This window comes from Aquarana catesbeiana, linkage group LG08, assembly GCF_042186555.1.
Source record: "Aquarana catesbeiana isolate 2022-GZ linkage group LG08, ASM4218655v1, whole genome shotgun sequence".
Classification (NCBI taxonomy): Eukaryota; Metazoa; Chordata; class Amphibia; order Anura; family Ranidae; genus Aquarana; species Aquarana catesbeiana.
The window spans coordinates 291,603,108-291,611,752 of record NC_133331.1 but is presented as its reverse complement, the minus strand read 5'-3'; the positions used below and the strand labels follow the sequence as shown (position 1 = coordinate 291,611,752).

General features: G+C 47.9%; 1 protein-coding gene across 1 annotated transcript in view; it reads left to right on the top strand.

Annotated features, from left to right (window-relative positions):
* Positions 1 to 8,645, top strand: part of LOC141104959 (uncharacterized) — a 664,134-nt gene that overhangs the window by 589,650 nt on the left and 65,839 nt on the right. The window lies entirely within an intron of this gene.

Here is an 8,645-nt window from a genome sequence, read left to right as displayed (position 1 = left end):
AGAGAGAACAAGGAGGTGTCACTGCTGGTTGGGTCCCTCTAGGAGAGAGAAGGAGGGGTGTCACTGCTGGTTGGGTCCCTCTAGGAGAGAGAAGGAGGAGGTATCACTGCTGGTTGGGTCCCTCTAGGAGAGAGAAGGAAGGGGTGTCACTGCCGGTTGGGTCCCTCTAGGAGAGAGAAGGAAGGGGTGTCACTGCTGGTTGGGTCCCTCTAGGAGAGAGAAGGAGGGGGTGTCACTGCTGGTTGGGTCCCTGAAGGAGGGTGTGTCACTGCTGGTTGGATCCCTCTAGGAGAGAGAAGGAGGAGGTGTCACTGCTGGTTGGGTCCCTCTAGGAGAGAGAAGGAGGGGGTGTCACTGCTGGTTGGGTCCCTCTAGGAGAGAGGAGGAGGGGGTGTCACTGCTGGTTGGGTCCCTCTAGGAGAGAGAACAAGGAGGTGTCACTGCTGGTTGGGTCCCTCTAGGAGAGAGAAGGAGGGGTGTCACTGCTGGTTGGGTCCCTGAAGGAGGGGGTGTCACTGCTGGTTGGGTCCCTCTAGGAGAGAGAAGGAGGAGGTGTCACTGCTGGTTGGGTCCCTCTAGGAGAGAGAAGGAGGGGGTGTCACTGCCGGTTGGGTCCCTCTAGGAGAGAGGAGGGAGTGTCACTGCCGGTTGAGTCCCTCTAGGAGAGAGGAGGAGGGGGTGTCACTGCTGGTTGGGTCCCTCTAGGAGAGAGAAGGAGGGGGTGTCACTGCCGGTTGGGTCCCTCTAGGAGAGAGAAGGAGGGGTGTCACTGCTGGTTGGGCCCTCTAGGAGAGAGGAGGAGGGGGTGTCACTGCTGGTTGAGCCCTCTAGGAGAGAGGAGGAGGGGGTGTCACTGCTGGTTGGGCCCTCTAGGAGAGAGGAGGAGGGGGTGTCACTGCTGGTTAGAGCTGCACGATTATGGCCAAAATGAGAATCATGATTTTTCACATTATACAAAAAAAAACTGGGGCTAACTTTACTGGTTAGTTTTTTTTTTTTTTTTTAATTCATTAAAGTAATTTTTTTCAAAAAAATTGCATTTGAAAAACCCTTGTGCAAATACAGTGTGACATAAAATATTGCAACAAACACCATTTTATTCTCTAGGGTCTCTACTAAAAAAATATATATATATAATGTTTGGGGGTTCTAAGTAATGTCTAGCAATTTCTAGCAAAAAAAAAAAAAAATTAACTTGAAAACAACAACTGTCAGAAAAAGGTTTAGTGTTTAAGTGGTTAAACGTTCCTAATTTACATACCGAAGTCTATTCCTTTGATGTAAAAGACAAATTGATACAATGTTTAGACTTAACATTCCACTGATAGAATGTTTCTATAACTTGGCAGACTGCCCAGACTTTGACTTCTGAGGCTGAAAGCAGAGAGAAAATTCTCTGCATACCAAAGATCGGGAAACCCTTTGTCAAGATCGCAACAGGGAAAAAAATCGCGATTAATCGTGAAGCTCTACTGCTGGCTGAGTCCCTCTAGCTTTGTAGTCTGATCTTCATCAGAAGCTTCAAAGGAAGACACCATGGTGAGAGAGGAGCTAGATAAAGCTTGTGGCTGAAGAGAAGGGGAGATCAGACTACATGACAAGACTTTTGTCCAAAGTTGGATAATTTCTTTGCTATAGGTGCAGGCCATTTAGGTACCTCCTGAAGCCAGACTGAAAAACGCCCAGAGATTTTATCTTCCTGTCCTGCCTTGCTGCTAGGACATTGCTAAAGATACTCCAAGCTGTTGCTGTACACCTCCACCATCGCAAGAGCGTTCCTCTGACTCAAACCCGCTCACTTTCTCTTCCTTGATGCAGTAGCTTTGAGCTCATCATTTGAGAGCTGTGATGGTGGAGGTGAACAGTAACTGGGAGTGCCTTCCGCAATGTTCTAGCAACAAGGCAGGGTGGGATTATGTCATCTCTGCAAGTTTTTCAGCCAGGCTTTGGGAGGTACGTAAACAGCCTACACCTACTGTATATCAAGGGCATTATCCAACTTAAGTCAAAGCTGTACAGTTTGACCACAATGAAAGCTCAGCACTGTGACCATGTAGCTGGGGGACAGGAACCAAGATTCTCTAAGCTCTTCAGGGGCAGGCTGGGAAGTGCTTAACCTCACGTCATCTTGCGCAAGAAACAGTTGTGTGTAACAATGACACTATCCCTTGGTCCACTCTTCACACAACTGCCTTCCCTCCCACACATCCTCATCTTGGTGTGCAAAGGTTTTTAGTTTGATACCTTGGCTGCCATGATGTTCTTCAAAATGACAGAAGAGTGTGCCACCACTTCAGGTGGTCCTACCCAACCACTGCTCAGGTGGCTTATATTCAGCACCAACACCAGCTTCCTGCCAACTGTCTGGTATGTGATATGCCCACCCTGTGGAATTCAACCGTCCCCATGCTGTAGTGGCTGCACTTCCATCAGTGGGCTGTAAATGTTTACTTGTGTGAGTCCATTAATATTTCCTGGCATCCTTACCATTTCCTGCAAACACTGCCAACCTTTCACCATTATCATCTCCTGCCACCTCTGATGGCTTACCGTCCATTAACATCTCTAGCATCATTATCATCTCCTGCAACCTCGGCTGACCTGCCATATTTGTTATCTCTTTCCATTACCACCTTCTGCCACTTCTGATGGCTTACCATCCATTAACATCTCCTGGCATCATTACCTTCTCCTGCAACTACCACCATTACCAACTTCTGTTACCTCTGATGGTCTACCATCTATTAACGTCTCCTGCAACTACTGCTGACCTGCCACCATTACTATCTTCTGCCACCTCTGATGGTCTGCCATCCATTAACATCTTTCATCATTACCATCCCCTGCAACCTCTGATGACCTGCCACCATTACCATCTTCTGCCACCTCTGATGGCCTACCATCCATTAACATCTCCTGGCATCATTAACATCTACTGCAACCACTCCTGACCCGCCTCTACTACCTTCTTCTGCCACCTCTGATGGCCTGCCATCCATTAACATCTTTTGTCATTATTACCATCTCCTAAAACCAATGCCGATCTGCCACCATTATCATCTTCTGCCACCTGTGATGGCCTGCCATCCATTAACATCTTCTGGCATCATTACCATCTACTGCAACCACTCCTAACCAGCCACGATTACCATCTTCTGCCACCTCCGATGGCTCGCCATCCATTTACATCTCCTGGCATCATTACCATCTACTGCAAGCACTCCTGACCAGCCACCATTACCATCTTCTGCCACCTCTGATGGCCTGCTATCCATTAACATCTCCTGGCATCATTACCATCTCCGGCAACCAAGGCCAACCTGCCACCATTACCATCTTCTGCCACCTCTGATGGCCTGCCATCCATTAACATCTCCTGGCATCATTACCATCTACTGCAACCACTCCTGACCGGCCACCATTTCCATCTTCTGCTACCTCTGATGGCCTGCCATCCATTAACATCTCCTGGCATCATTACCATCTACTGCAACCACTCCTGACCGGCCACCATTTCCATCTTCTGCTACCTCTGATGGCCTGCCATCCATTAACATCTCCTGGCATCATTACCATCTACTGCAACCACTCCTGACCGGCCACCATTTCCATCTTCTGCTACCTCTGATGGCCTGCCATCCATTAACATCTCCTGGCATCATTACCATCTCCTGCGACTTCTGCTGACCTGCCACCATTACCATCTCCTACTACTTCTGCTGACCTGCCACCATTACTATCTCCTGCCACCTCTGCTGACCTGCCACCATTACCATCTCCTGCCACCTCTGATGGCCTACCCTCCATTAGCTTCTCCTGGCATTATTACAATCTTCTGCTACCTTGAAACGATCAGGTGGCTACAGAATGCTTTGGTGTTAATGCACATCTATAGCAGGGGAACTCTTTGTGACAGCGGGAAAGAATGTATCCAGATAGAAAAATTGTACATTCAATTTTTTTTAAATGTGATGTAGCATGCAGTAAAGGACTCTGGGAGAGTACCCCAATGTGTTACCAGTAAGCATTTGGATAAAAGTCGTTAAGGTATTCCCAACAAAAACCCTGTCAAGGCATTTGTGGCATGTATTGACTAAATATAGGAACTCACAAAGTGCTACAAAAACATTTTATTACAAATTGTAGTTTGAGTTACCTGACAGGTAGCCATACAAGGCAAAGAAGTGGATTTGCTGGACCTCAGAAGAGCCATTTTCGAATAGCATTGCAAAGTAACAGGAATCTGATGTGCTTGTGGTAGTCAATATTCACCGATCAACCATAACATGACCCCTAACAGGTAAAATGAGTACCATTGGTTATCTCATTGCAATGGCACCTGAAAGTGGGTGGGAAATATTACACAGCAAGTGAACGTGTTGTCCCTGAAGCTAATGTGTTCAAAGCAGAAAAAATGGGAAAGTGTAAGGATTTGAGGGACTTTGACATGAGCCAAATTGTAATATCTAGATGACTGGGTCAGAGCAACTCCAAATCTGCAGCTCTTGTGGGATGTTCCCGGTCTGCAGTGGTCAGGACCGACCAAAGGTGGTCCAAGGAAGGAGAACCGGCCAACTGGTGACAGGGTCATGGGCGGCCAATGCTCATTGATGGAGGTGGGGAGGGAAAGCTTGTTGATGGAGGTGGGGAGGGAAGGCTCATTGATGGAGGTGGGGGAGGGAAGGCTTATTGATGGAGGTGGGGAGGGAATGCTCAATAATGAAGGTGGGAAGGGAAGGCTCATTGGTGGGGGTGGGGAGGGAGGGCTCATTGATGGGGGTGGGGAGGGAAGGCTCATTGATGGAGGTGGGGGTGAGGCTCATTGATGGAGGTGGGGGGGGGGGCTCATTGATGGAGGTGGGGAGGGAAGGCTCATTAATAGAGCTGGGGAGGGAAGGCTCATTGATGGGGGTAGGGAGGGAAGGCTGGCCCATGCAATCTGATCCTGGGGCTCCAATTGGCTGGAAAAGAGCATCGCAGTTTGTTGTATATGGGGCTGCGTAGCTGCAAACCAATCAGGGTGCCCATGCTGACCAGTGCCCACAACCAAAAGCACCTACAATGAGCATGTGAGCCTAAAAATTGGACCACGGAGCAATGGAATTAGGTAGCCTGGTCTGATGGATTCAAGAATGATTTGAGGAACACAGTTATGAGATTGAGATGTTCACTTACCGTCCAAATTCTCCAGGTCTCAATCCAATCGAGCATCTGTTGGATGTGCTTGAAAAAAAGTCTCATCTATGGAGGCCCCACCTTGCAACTTACAGGACTTAAAGAATCTGTTACTGATGGCTTGGTGCCACCACAGCATACCATCAGAGGTCTAGTGGACTCTATGCCTCAATGGGTTCTGGTGGGTGGTCATAAGGTCACCCACCAGATCAGTACACATGATCAGTGTACAAACATTGTTATATTTAACACATAATAAATTGATATTATATTACATAGATCATCATTTGACTGTATATAAGTTCCACACTAAATATCGTTCTGCCAGGAAACAGCACCCCTGTCAACAAAGTATTCCGCATAGTTCATTCGGTTTTGACGTGCACTGGCACTTGGTAGCCGAGGGCGTGCAGGCGCCAAGTTAAGCAGACCTTCACTGTCATTTCTCCATTCTCCGGGCTCAAATGTTCCATCCATGGTGTCCTCTCTGTCAATGGACGATGCAGGCATGTAGGTGACAGTTGTGCGCCTTAGGAAGTTGTGTAAAATACAACAGCATTCAACAATCAGGTCAATTTTCTCCATACCGAGGTTTATGGCCGTGTGAAAAACTCGAAACCTGTATGACATTACCCCAAAGGCGTTTTCCACAACGCTTCTAGCTCTGGACAGACGGTAATTGAAAATTTTTTGCTCTGGTGTTATATTTCTCTTTGGAAAAGGTTTCAGTATGTGCTCGTGAAGAGCAAAGGCATCATCTGCCGCAAAGACAAAATTGAGTCCTTCCACAGTCTCTTGGTTGGTCGGCAGGTGTAAATTGCCGGTTTTTAGCCGCCTCTGAAACTCATTTCGGTCAATGACGCCCCCATCGGAGTTACTCCCGTTTTTGCCAATGTCCAGGTAGAGAAACTCGTACTTGGCATTGACGACAGCCAAGAGTATGATGCTGAAGAACCCTTTGTAATTGTAGTAATACGATCCTGAATGGGCGGGTGGGATGATCCGAATATGTCTCCCACCGAGTGCTCCTCCGCAGTTCGGGAAGTTCCACAGATCGTTAAATTCTTCAGCAGTTGCTTTCCACTCCACTGAATTGCTGGGGAACTGAAATAGAAAAAATACCCCGTTATTGTTTATGAACCAATTAAAACGTTTCTTTTTTTCACCTTTTCCCTAGAAATCTGCCAACCCAAACCCACGGCAGCTAGATTTACAAGTTGTGGCGACAAACTGAATGAAAAAATTAAAACTGAATGATGATGCCACATCAACACTTCTTATGGAAGCAACAAATGCCCTTAACCCATTTTCTTCCACCAATGTATGCCGTGTTTGCCGTGCTGCTCACGCCCATCAGTGTACCCAGCACCAGTATGGCAGGTGCTGCTAGGTAGAGAGGAGGGAGTCTAGCCAAAGTCCAATATTTCCCAGGCTCTGCAGACCCATGACCAGCATGGCGGGTGCCGCCAGTAGACATGTGCACACTGAAATATTTTGTTTCGGAATTTCGTTTTCGTCCGAAAAATAAATTTATTTAGTTACTCCCGAAATTCGTTTTTATTTATTTTGTTTTTCGTTAAAAATTGCATTCGTCCGAAAATCCAAATTAAGGTTGAATCTGTCATTGAAGGCTTATGGTGTCTGTCGAATGTTCAAAGAAGATTCAACAGAGCAGCTAAACTGTACGACACCGTATAGTTTACCTGCTCTGTCCAATCTTCTTAGAACTTTCAACAGACACCATAAGCCAAAGTACGTGTGTACTTAGTTCTAGCTATTTTACTGCTCCTCCTCTTTGGTTACAATCAGCCAATAACATTCATCATCATCATTTTTATTTTACTTCCCCAACCCAATTTCAGCAGCGATCTTTTCTCCCCTACGTCGAATCTTTTCTCCCCTACGTCAAATCTTTTCTCTCTATGTCAAATTTTTTCTCTCGATGTAGAATAATCTTGGACTAATAGAGTTAAGGTTAGGCACATTCGACCACAGGTTTGATGGACACAGATTGTTATTGTCATCATCATGTCGAATCTCCTATTTATATGGAACTGTTGTAGCAACGAAAACGAAAATAAAGCATTTGTTTATGTCGGATCTTTCGTTTTTCAAGGCCTGCACTTTCGTTATCGTATGTAAAATGATAACGAAAATACCTGAAAGTCGGACGTAAATGCATTCGGACGAAAACAAATGCACATGTCTAGCCGCCAGGTAGCGGGGAGGGAGACTAGCGAACATCCATGTTTCCCCAGCTCTGCAAGCGCATCAGTACACCAAACACTGGCATGGTGGATGTTGCCAGATAGAAGGGAGAGAGACTAGCAAATGTCCATGCTTCCTGAGCTCTGCACACCCATTGGCACACCTGGGACTGGTATGGTGGGTGCGGGTGCCCCTGGATAGAGGTGAGGGAGACTAGTAAAAGTCCATGTTTCCCAGGCTCTGCACACCCATTGCCACACCCAGCACTGGCATGGCGGGTGCCACTGGGTAGAGAGGGGGGAGACTAGCGAACGTCCATGTTTCCCATGCTCTACATGCTTTTTGGCACACCCAGCACCGACATGGCGGGTGCCGATGGGTAGAGGGGAGGGAGACTAGCGAACAACCATGTTCCTTGGGCTCAGCACGCCCATTGGCACACCTGAGATCGGCATGGGGGGTGCCCTTTGGTAAAGGTGAGGGAGACAAGCGAAAATTAATGTTTCTCAGGCTCTGCACACCCATTGATAAACCCAGTACCTGAATGGCTGGTGCCACCGGGTAGAAGTAAGGGAGACTAGCGAACATTCATGTTTCCTGGACTCTGCACACCTATTGGCACACCCAGCACAGGCATGGTGGGTGCCACCGGATAGAGGCGAGAGAGACCAGTGAAAGTCCATGCTTCCTGGGCTCTGCACACCCAGCACTGGCATAGCGGGTGCCACCACATTGAGGTGAGTAAGAGTAGCGAACGCCCATGTTTCCTGGGCTCTGCACACCCACTGGCACACTCAGCACTGGAATGGTGGGTGCGGATGGGTAGAGTGGAGGGAGACTAGCGAACGTCCATGTTTCCTAGTCTCTGCACACCCATTGTCACACCCAGCACTGGCATGGTCGGTGCCACCAGTTAGAGGCGAGGAAGACTAGCGAACATCCATGTTTTTTGGGCTCTGCACAACCACTGGCACACCCAGCATCGGCATGGCGGGTGCCATCAGGTAGAGATGAGGTAGACTAGTGAACTTCCATGTTTCCCAGACACTGCACCCCCATTGGCACATCCAGCACCAGCATGGCGGGTGCCACTGGGTAGAGGTGAGGGAAACTAGCCAACGTCCATGTTTCCCAGGCTCTGCACATCCATTGTCACACCCAGCACTAGCATACCGGCTGGGGAAGAATCGAATACAGTGTGTTCTGCCCTCCATTAGCTTCTTAGAGGACAGTTAAGAGATTAGGGGTCCTTTATCCCCCAA